The following is a 9,542-nucleotide window of genomic DNA, read 5'->3' as shown; positions in this document are numbered from 1 at the left end:
CTTCAAAAACATCATTTAATTCCAAAAACAAGAAAGGAAGAACAAAAAATATATCGAGGACATTTTTATCACGAATTAAATAAAAAAACCTCAAAGAAATAAAAGAAAAGAAAAAAATTGCCAAAAAAAGTAAAAATTAAAGGAGAAAAACAACAACCCTCTACCAGCAAATCCTTTTAAAACACAAAAGATGAACAAAAATTTATATCTGTTTTTTTTGTCATCAATTAAAGAAAATTGTTAAAAAAAGAGAAAATTGGTCAAAACGAAGAAAGTGAGGGAATAAACAACCCTCCTCTAGCAAAATCTTTCAAAATACACCATTTTATTTCAGAAACAAAGAAAGAAGAACAAAGAATTATAAAGGGGTGGATTTTTATCATTATTCTGAAAAAAAAGTAAAAAAAAAATAGATAAAAAAAACAAAAAATTAAGAAAAACACAACCCTCTTCTAGGAAATCCTTAAAAAAAACACTTCCAAGAACAAGAGTTTTTATTATTATTATGAAGAAAAAAGTAAAAAAAAAAAAATGGATAAAAGGCCAAAAACTAAGAAAAACACTCTTCTAGAAAAATCCTTAGAAAAACACCATTTTATTCCAAAAAGCAAAGAAGAGACCAAATATTTTCACGTGTTCATTTAGACCAGGTGATCTCATGACGAAGCTGTGAGTTCCTTGTTAAGTTACCTGTGCACTGCCCCTTTAAGTCCCCGTGAATGTGTGGACTCAAGACTGGTGGTGGTGGTGGTGGTGGTGAGCTGCGAGAGAAGACAAATTGCCCTTTTTATTTCCACGCAGTTTGTTTTGAAGATAGAAATGTTGCTAGTATTAAAATGTTGCTTAAGTAGTGGTGGTTGTGGTGGTTATGTTAGTAGTAATTGTTGTAGTAGTAGTAGTAGTAGTAGTTTTTGTTGTAGTGTAGTAGTAGTAGTAATAGTAGTTGTAGTAGTAGTAGTAGTAGTAGTAGTAGTAGTAGTAGTAGTTGTTTGTTGCTGTACTTATTCTTCTTTTTCATCTTGTTCCTGCTGTTGATGGTAGTAACAGTTTTTGTAGTAGTAGTAGTAGTAGTAGTAGTAGTAGTAGTGATAGTAGTAGTAGTAGTAATTTTTGTTGTTACTCTACTTATTCTTCTTTTTGGTCCTGTTCCTGCTACTGATGATGTTCTTGAGGAAATACTAATATTTAAAAGTAATATAATATTTTAGAAGCACTGACAGGAATTCTCACTAATATAGCTAAAGCTTCATCTGCAGCAGGGATGACAAAACGAAAAGAAATTAAATGGAGGTTCAAATATTGGAGACTTTTATGGTGTAGTTTAAATCTGCTCTAGAGTTAAGAGCATTTCAATAAACAAAGGCAAATACTTTAGTCAACCGCCTTTAAACTCGCTTCTCCATTCAATCAGTCATAGGAAGGAAAGAAAAATCAAGATATAAACACTTATACCTCTAGAATGAAGCTATTCCCGTTTTCTATACAAGGGTTATTGGTAAGGGAGGGTACACTCAAATAGATATGTCTCCTCCTCCTCTCCCTCCTCCACCTCCTCCTCCTCCTCCTCCTCCTCCTCCTCCTCCTCCTCCTCCTCCTCCTCCTCCTCCTCCTCCTCCTCTTATCTTTCCTTTCTTTCTTCCTCCTCTTCCTCATTCTTCCTTCCCTCTCCTCTCCGGACGATATCTGTCTCCAATTTCCTCCATGTAGTGAAGTGGAGGAGAAGAGGAAGAAAAAGGAAGAGGAGGGGAGGAAGAGGAAGAAAAAGAAAGAGGAAGGGAAGAAGAGAAAGAAAGATAGAGAGGGAATCGTTCTTTTCTTGTTTATTCTTTACATTTGTTTCTCTCTCTCTCTCTCTCTCTCTCTCTCTCTCTCTCTCTCTCTCTCTCTCTCTCTCTCTCTCTCTCTCATCCCAGTATTTTGCATATTTTCACACAAATTCCACGCTATCTTGCTATGAAAGAGAGAGAGAGAGAGAGAGAGAGAGAGAGAGAGAGAGAGAGAGAGAGAGAGAGATAATATTTACCATTATACATATTTCATGAATGACATTCCGTGTGTGTGTGTGTGTGTGTGTGTGTGTGTGTGTGTGTGTGTGTGTGTGTGTGTGTGTGTGTGTGTGTGTGTGTGTGTGTGTGTGTGTGTGTGTGTGTGTGTGTGTGTGAAATATCCCCATAAAAAAAATACATTACACTTTCTGGTTCCATTTCATTCCATTCCTCTCATATTCTTTCACTCAGAGTCACATGGAAAAAACTGACCACTATTCTCTCTCTCTCTCTCTCTCTCTCTCTCTCTCTCTCTCTCTCTCTCTCTCTCTCTCTCTCTCTCTCTCTCTCTCTCTCTCTCTCTCACTACCTCAAGAAAACTCCCAGTGATTGACGCCGATAATGCTTGAAATAACACGAAATATTATGATTATATTGAAAAAAACATTGATCTCCACATGATTTGGACGATGTAAAAAACACACAGTAAAAATTTGCCCTTCTCTGATACGAACAGTTTTGAAATTCCCAGTATCTTTCAATCACCCCTGGAAAATATGAGAGAGAGAGAGAGAGAGAGAGAGAGAGAGAGAGAGAGAGAGGGGAGGGGGATGGTTAAATGATGTGTGAAAATTGTGGAAAGTGTAGCTGCATAGAGAGAGAGAGAGAGAGAGAGAGAGAGAGAGAGAGAGAGAGAGAGAGAGAACAAACAGACAAACAGACAGAAAAAATCACTCACTCATCACAAAGACTATAAAAGGCTTGTTATCTTCCATGTTTGCACACACACACACACACACACACACACACACACACACTTCCCTTCTTTTTATTCCTTTATTTATTCATTTCTTCTTCTCCCTTTCTGTATTAGCATTTGTAACACCAGCTGACCGTTTCACAGATACATTGATTCTCTCTCTCTCTCTCTCTCTCTCTCTCTCTCTCTCTCTCTCTCTCTCTCTCTCTCTCTCTCTCTCTCTCTCTCTCTCTCTCTGGAAGCATCTGGCGTTCCATCTGTACCGTCATGTGTCTTGAGAGAGAGAGAGAGAGAGAGAGAGAGAGAGAGAGAGAGAGAGAGAGAGAGAGACGTCTGAGTGAAATGATTTGTCTTTCAAGTTTTTTTTTTCTCTTTCTTTCACTCATTGTCTTTCTTCTTCGCTTTTTTGACGTTTTTAGTTTATTGCTTCTTATATTTGTACGTTTTTTGTTCTTTGTCTGTTTCATTCTCTTTTATTTTCGTTCAACTCTTTTCCTTCTATTCGTTTTTTTTTTTTTCGAATTGTTTCATCTTCAATATTTCTTTAATGTTTCGATTTGTGTGTTTGTTTTATTACTTTCCAAAATGTTTCGTTCGTCTTTTCTTCCACTTGTCTTCTTTTATCTTTTCTTTATTTCATTGTATTTTCTCTTGTATTTTTTTTTTTTCCATTTTTCACTTTTCCTCTTTGTTTTTCTTCTGGTACAGAGACTCTTACTTTATTTCTTTTCAATTTTCCTTTTTCTCTTTTCATTTTTCATCTTTCACACGGTTATTAGTTTTATTTTCCTTTTTTCTTCTTCGTTTCTTTCTTTTTCTCTTTGTTTCCTATAGTACAAAGGCACTTACTTCTTTTCTTTTTCCTTTTCCTTGATTTATTTTCAGTTTTAATCTTTCACAAGTTTATTATATACATTTTTTTCCTCTCTTATTTTCCTTTTTTCCTTTTGGGTTTTTTTTTTCTCTTTAATTTCTATGGTACAAAGTCACTTATTTCTTTCCTTTTTCCTTTTCATTTCTATCTTTTCAATTTTAATCTTCCACAAGTTTATTAGCTTTATTTTCCTTTTCCTTTTTTTATTTTCCTTTTTTCCTTTCGTTATTTTCCTCTTCTCTTTGTGTTTCTTATGATGCAAAGTCTTTCCTTTTTCCTTTTTCCTTTTCCTTTGATTTATTTTCAATCTTAATCTTTCACACTTTTATTATTTATATTTTCCTTTTCCTTTTTCGTTTTCCCCTTTTCTCTTTGCCTTTCCTGTGGTACAAATCCTCTTACTCCTTTCCTTGTTCATTTTTCCTTTATTTCTTAACAATTCTTAGCTTCCACTCCTTTATTACTCTATTTTCCTTTCTTCCTCTATTTCCTTACAATCTGAAATGTTTCTTTTTATTTCCTTATCTCGTAACACTTCATCTTTTTACACTTTTCTTCCCATTTTCTTCCTATCCATCATGCTTCTACCTTCCCGTTTTCTTCAATAAACTTAATTTTCTCTCTCCGGGGAGTTCATATGGATCTTAAACCACCGAGAGTCTTTTTAATGAATCCTGAGTACCTCGTTGAGAGAGAGAGAGAGAGAGAGAGAGAGAGGCTGGAAATATTCTTGTTATTTCTACAAACGAGAAGAAATGAAGATAAATTAGAAACAAATGTAAGTAAGAGATAGAAAGAGAGGAAAGAGACGAAAAGGGAATAAAAAGATAGAAAAAGATATATATTGCTCTAGATTTAAGGAGGAAAAAGAAAGAGAGAGAGAGAGAGAGAGAGAGAGAGAGAGAGAGAGAGAGAGAGAGAGAGAGAGAGAGAGAGAGAGAGACCTTATTCTAGTTATGCTTACAGACAGGAGGAAAGGGATTCGTTCACCCTTTTGATGTTAATAAATTTAGAAATGAAGACAAGTTGGAAAAAAAAGTAAGTAAGAAAATAAAAGACAGAAAGAGAGAAAGGAGAGACAAAAAAAATAAATAGAAAGACAGAAAAAGATGTATATTTCTTCAAATTTAAACGGAAAATTGGAAAAAGAAAATATAAAAAGGAAAGAAATGGTAAAAAATCAAGAGAGAGAGAGAGAGAGAGAGAGAGAGAGAGAGAGAGAGAGAGAGAGAGAGAAACTAATCTTCCAATCTTCATCTTTCTAATCCCCCTATCATTAACTATCCCTGAGAACCTTAGACATGAAGGGACCCATCTCTCGCACATCTATCCCTTCGCCTTTTTTAAATCCCTCCTTCCCCCTGCTACCCTCTCTCTCCCTTCCCTCTCCCCTTTTCCCTCATTTCAACCCTTCATCTTACCTGCCTCTCAGAAATTGATCGTACTCTTGGATGGATCGTGAGGGAGGACAGGTGAGATCTCGTTAATGAGTCTCCTTTTTACCTCCTCTTCCCTGTTTACTGCCAGGTGGAGAGGCTGGGAACGAGGGATGTGTGTGTGTCTTGGTTGGTGTAGCGTTAGTTTGGGATGAAATAGTGTGTTAGTTAGTGTGTTTTGTGTTTGTGGTGATGAGTGGTTTGTTAGGCAGTCATTCAGTCAGTCAGTCAGTCAATGCGGCTTTTTGGTTTAATTATGTGTGAGTCTTAGTTGTTCTAGCGTTAATTTAGTGTGTTAAGTGTGTTAGTTCGTGTGTTTGGTGTTTGTGGTGATGAGTGGTTTGTTAGGCAGTCATTCAGTCAGTCAGTCAGTCAATGCGGCTTTTTGGTTTAATTATGTGTGATTCTTAGTTGTTCTAGCGTTAATTTAGTGTGTTAAGTGTGTTTATTGGTGTATGTGGTGTTTGTGGTGGTGGTTGGTTTGTTAGGCAGTTAGTGTGTGTGTCTTTCGTTGAGGTGTGTGTGGGGATCGTGTCTTGGTTATTGTAGCGTTAGTTTGAAGGTGAGATAGTGTGTTAGTTAGTGTGGTGTTTGTGGTGATGTTAGAGTTTGTTAGTCAGTCAATCAGACAGTGTGTGTGTGTGTGTCTTTCGTCGAGTGATGTGAGTCATTTCTTCGTTCTTATATCGTTAGTTTGGTGTGTTAAGTGTGTTTATTCTTGTGTTTTGTGTTTTTTTTCTGGTTAGTTAGTTGGTCAAGCAGTTAGTTAGTTTGTTGGGCAGTTAGTTAGTCAGTGTGTCTTTCGTTGAGTGATTTGTGTGTCGTCTGTTGGTTCTTATATCGTTAGATTGGTGTGTTATATATATATATATATATATATATATATATATATATATATATATATATATATATATATACCATGTGGGCTTTTCACGGGAATTTATGGGCTAAAGGGGATACTTTTTGGGTATGTGTTAAGTGTGTTCTTGTGTTTGGTGGTTTAGTTGTTAATAAGATTAGTTAATTTGGCAGTTAGTCAGCATATCTTCCTTATTTCTTTTTCTTTTCTTTTTTTATTCTTCTTGCAGTTTCCTTTTTCAATCATTGTTTATTGTTTACCTTCTATTTCCTCTCCACTTTACTTTTTTTCTTTTTTTCATCTTTTTTTTTCGTTGCTTTCTTTTAAATTTCTCTCATACGTGAATATTGGAGGAAATTGTCACTGTCAGTCAAATTCAGATTAAAGTTAAAGGAAGTCTCTCTCTCTCTCTCTCTCTCTCTCTCTCTCTCTCTCTCTCTCTCTCTCTCTCTCTCTCTCTCTCTCTCTCTCTCTCTCTCTCTCTCTCTCCGTTTATTCATCCATCTATTTACTGATTTATCTATCTATGTCTGTCTTTTATATGTCTGTCTGTCTATCTATTCATCTCTCGATCTATCTATCTATCTATCTGTGTACCTATCTATCTATCTATCTACCTATCTATCTATTTATCTACCTATCTATCTATTTGTCTTTCTACAAACCTACTTACATATCTACTTACTTACTTACTTGTTTCTTACCTGTCTAAATATCCATGTCTCTCTGTTTTATTTATTTTATCCAAATTTGTGCCTGCCTGCCTGTCTATTTGTCTGTCTGTTTATCTGTCTGTGTGTATGTATATGTATGTATGTATGTATGTATGTGTGTGTGTGTGTGTCTGCCTGGCTGTCCATTAATGCTGGGTACAGGTGTATCATTAATCTACCGGGATTAATCCAGTCTGGTGTACTTCTAATTACTACTGAAAGCTTACTAAAGTTCGTTCCCCCAATGAGGATTTCAACTTTGCGGACTAAAACACTCGGGATTAATTAAAAGTTACTAATTCACTTGAAAAATAAGGTTAAACTTGATGCGTAAGTAAAATAAGATAGTACGGAATGATTCTGGTAAATGTTATAGTACTGAAATTTTAAGAAATGATCATTCACTGGTAGTTTTGAAGCGTTACTAAATGTTCACGAAAAATTATGTAACTTTTATTTAATTCCTACAAAAAAAATAGGGTGGTACGCAATAATTATAGTAAATTTTTACAGTACTAAAATTAAAGATATGTTAAATTCATTAGTAATTTCATGTAACTCTTGTCTAATTCCAACAAAAAGTAAGATAGTACACAATAATTATAGTAAATTCTAAAGTATTGGAAATTAAAGAAATAATAAATTCGTTGTTAATATTCAAATACAACTAAATCTTCACGAAATTTCATGTAACTTCTATTTAATTCCTACAAAAAAATAAAATCGTACACAATAATTACAGTAAACGCAACAGTACTAAAAATTAAAGAAATAAATTCACTAATAATTCTGAAATACAACTAAACCTTCACAAAATATCATATAACTATTTAATTCCCTTCAAAAAATCATCTAATCACAACACTGATCAACAGAATACGTTGAAACCAAACTCTATTAATTTTGAAACGTAACCAAATATTCTTACACAAAAGACTTCACTCACGTATTTCTTTTTAATATTCCTCTTTAATCAGAACATTTCGCTCACCAATACCAGAAAATGAAGCTCAAATTATTCAGCTTCCACCTCTTGGCTTCAAATGAGGAAGAAGGAAGGAAAAAAATGATTGGAGAAAGAAAAAAAATAGGTATTGATTAGCCGTGAGCTCTAATGGAAGAGAGAGAGGAGGGACGAAGGGAAGGAAGAGAGAAGAGAGGAAGGAGTGATTGAAGAAGGAAAGAAAAATAAGAGAGACGGAGGAAAGGAAGAAGGAAGAGAGGAAGGTGTGATTGAAGAAAAGGAGAAAAGAAAAATAGGAAAGACTGGGGTAGGGAAGAAGGAAGAGAGGAAGAAGTAATTGAAGAAAAGAAGAAAAGAAAAATAGGATGGACGGAGGAAAGGAAGAAGGAAGAGAGGAAGGTGTGATTGAAGAAAAGGAGAAAAGAAAAATAGGAAAGACTGGGGTAGGGAAGAAGAAGAGAGAAAGAAGTAATTGAAGAAAAGAAGAAAAGAAAAATAGGATGGACGGAGGAAGGGAAGAGAGAAGAGAGAAAGGAGTGATTGATGAAAGGAGGAAAGAAAATAGGATTGAAAGACTAATATTTAAAAAGAATGGGTTTATTTGTAGTGCCAAAATGGAAGAGGAGAAAAGAGACGGAGAAAATGAAAGAAAAGGAAAGAACAGGTGGAAAGAAAAATTGAATTGAAGGAAGAATATATAAAAAGGGAAGTAAAGGAAGAGAGAAGGAGAAATGGAGGAATAAACGTGAAAAAGAAGAGAGGAAGGAATGAAAGGAGAGGAAAATAAAGGAGAAAAGAAAAAAAATGGGATTGAAAGACGAATATGTAAAAAAGAAAGGATATATTTGTAGTGCCATAATGAAAGAAGAAGTGAAGGAAGAGAAGAGAAACAGGAATAAACGAAAAAAAAAAGGAAGAGAGGAGGGAATGATTGAAGAATAGGAGGAAAGAAAAAATAGGATTGAAGGAAGAATGTATAAGAAGGAAAGATATACACGTACTGCCAAAATGAAGGAAGGAAGGAAGGAAGGAAGAAAGGAAGAAAGAAAGGAAGGAATAGAAAACTTATTATGCTCCTCTGAATAATATGTTGTGAAGGAAAGAAAAGCAAGTCTCACATTTTACTAAGACTAATAAATCTTTTCTTTTTTTTCTAGCGAGTATTTTCTTTCTTTTCCTTCTTGCTCATATATTACGTTTGCTGAATTTCATACTTTTTTTTTTACATCATTTTCTTCTTATTTTTTTTTTTTTAGCTTTATTTTAATTTTGTATATGTGTGTGTGTGTGTGTGTGTGTGTGTGTGTGTGTGTGTGTGTGTGTGTGTGTGTGTGTGTGTGTGTGTTATTTTGTTGCAAATTTAAAGATCAGATATATTTCTCACTACTGACTTGATTTTTACATTCATTTGTTTCGACCAACCAAAGATAAAAATAAAGTTTAGAAGAACAAGCAAAATGGAAATGATTGAAGCTAAGTGACTTGTTTTCCAGCGAGACCGTTCAGATTCACAAAGAAAGCCTGAGAGAGAGAGAGAGAGAGAGAGAGAGAGAGAGAGAGAGAGAGAGAGAGAGAGATGGGGGAGGAGGGCAGACGCATGAACCAGTTAGCAGACAAGGGAACAGACAAAAGTAAATACAAACAAGACTAGACAGTACAGAAAAGAAAAACAAACAGACAGATAAACAGACAGACAGACAGACAGACAGACAGATAAACAGATAGACAGACACACAGACAAACGGACATACCGATAAACAAACAGACAGACAGACAGGCAGACAAACAGACAGATAAACAGATAGACAGATAAACAGACAGATAAACAGACAGACAGACAGACAGAAACAAAAAATGAAACAAAGAAATAGAGGAGACAAAGAAACACAAAGAGTAAACAGACATACAAAGAGAGAAACAGAAATAAAAGAAAAGAAACAGGAATTAGACA

At 34.8% G+C, this 9,542-nt stretch overlaps 1 protein-coding gene across 1 annotated transcript in view; it reads left to right on the top strand.

Moving 5' to 3' along the window:
- Positions 1-9,542, top strand: part of LOC123514379 — a 308,326-nt gene that overhangs the window by 212,785 nt on the left and 85,999 nt on the right. The gene's annotated exons all lie outside the window — the stretch shown is intronic.

The sequence above is a fragment of the Portunus trituberculatus genome, chromosome 5, assembly GCF_017591435.1.
Source record: "Portunus trituberculatus isolate SZX2019 chromosome 5, ASM1759143v1, whole genome shotgun sequence".
NCBI lineage: Eukaryota > Metazoa > Arthropoda > Malacostraca > Decapoda > Portunidae > Portunus > Portunus trituberculatus.
This window is presented reverse-complemented; position numbering and strand designations above follow the sequence as displayed.